The following is a 1,698-nucleotide window of genomic DNA, read 5'->3' as shown; positions in this document are numbered from 1 at the left end:
CCTTGTCGAATAATTCTGTTCAACAACATCTTTTGAACACAAATTAACAAACTTCGACACTCGCATTCGAAACGATAAAGCTTAATTAAAACCAGATTGAAGTTAGTAAATAAATGTAACAAAATATTGAAACTAATATCATTGTTTTACTCAATTTGAAACGATCCTACAACAGCGATATAATGATTCTTCCTAAAAATCAATCGTTACGTTAACGTTACGAACTTCACTCTCCTCAATCAAAGGTGTTGTCGTGAAATTTTTAGATAAAATTCGTTGAACTATGATAATTTCGTTCGCAGATGCATACTTTATCCTTCACAAATTACAAGGACAGATTTGAAATAAGAAGAATATTTTCACGTCAATCCAAATACAACAAGCCTATAATTTATCGTACCTAATTGCCACACTGTAATATTCTGCATGCATCGATTTTTTCGACTAATAACTGAACAGCTGCAAGCGAAATCGATTTGAGATCTAACGTTTCGTAGAGATTTCAATTACAAACTATATAATTTTGTAAGTTACTGTGACCGCTCTGAAACAGTAATGATTAGAGCCCAGATAAATATTCATTCAAAATTACGAAATATATACGTATAATACAGACTTAAAAAACTAGAATATGGAAAAAATATGAAAAATCGAAACTGTATTTTCTGCCTCCAAACATTATACTTTATGTAGCAAAACAAATGAGGAATGAAAATGATTTAAATAAAAAAATATGTATTTGCATGATAATCCAGGCCGTAGTAATAATGGTTAAAAATTACAAGCGCCATAATAAACTACATGTGGGGATACCTATGTATAATATATACACAAGCTGAGATTTGTGATGACAAATGTTATTTTTTCACTGTCGAGAGATGATGTATTCGTTAAATTCAACCGCATCATCCTAGATTGCACCTTTGGAACCTCGCATTCTGTAATTTTTTCTGCATACGATACTTCGAACGTATTAAGATAGCGCGTTTGATATGCATTATTGCAGATTCCACACAAACATGAAATAAAACACACATTGAAACTGACCAACGCGTACTTTTACGCGTCAGTTAATTCTGACGTAAAATACAGATCAATATTTTTCATCCAACCGTTCGATGTTCATTGAAATACGAGCGTTCCGTACAATGGGAATATTGATCTACTAATACTATCAGATGTTCACATAGAAAGCGTAAACGGCAACATTCGTCGATCGCGAATATTGTATAAGCACGGGCCAGCGTTCTATTTATAGATCTGCATATGTATCTATGCTTAAAAAAAAAAAAAAAAAAAAAAACATGCACCGCAGCGCATGTGTGTGTAAAATTTACCGCGCAACACTTTTCCCGTAAATTTTTTTGTACGGAGCTTGTTTATCTCGATTCATGATCCTTTTGGACTGCACACAAGCCCGAAGAATATGCATCTTGAATCAGAATGACACGCTGTTGTACTGCATATAATACTAAATTTACTCTATGGCCTTCGGAAGAAAAGGCTATATAATTTAGCCGATAACACTGGTCAACAAAGATTCAATTTTTATGTGCAATATGAAAATTTTTCACCGTTTATATTAGAAACAAGGTTTAATATAATAGAAATGATGTTAGAATATTTTTGATACGAATAGTTTTATTGTAATATGAGTTTTTTTTTCTGTTTTAGCGTTTCTAAAAATACAGTTTTTAT

Source organism: Neodiprion pinetum, chromosome 7 (genome assembly GCF_021155775.2).
Source record: "Neodiprion pinetum isolate iyNeoPine1 chromosome 7, iyNeoPine1.2, whole genome shotgun sequence".
Taxonomy (NCBI): Eukaryota; Metazoa; Arthropoda; class Insecta; order Hymenoptera; family Diprionidae; genus Neodiprion; species Neodiprion pinetum.
This window is presented reverse-complemented; position numbering follows the sequence as displayed.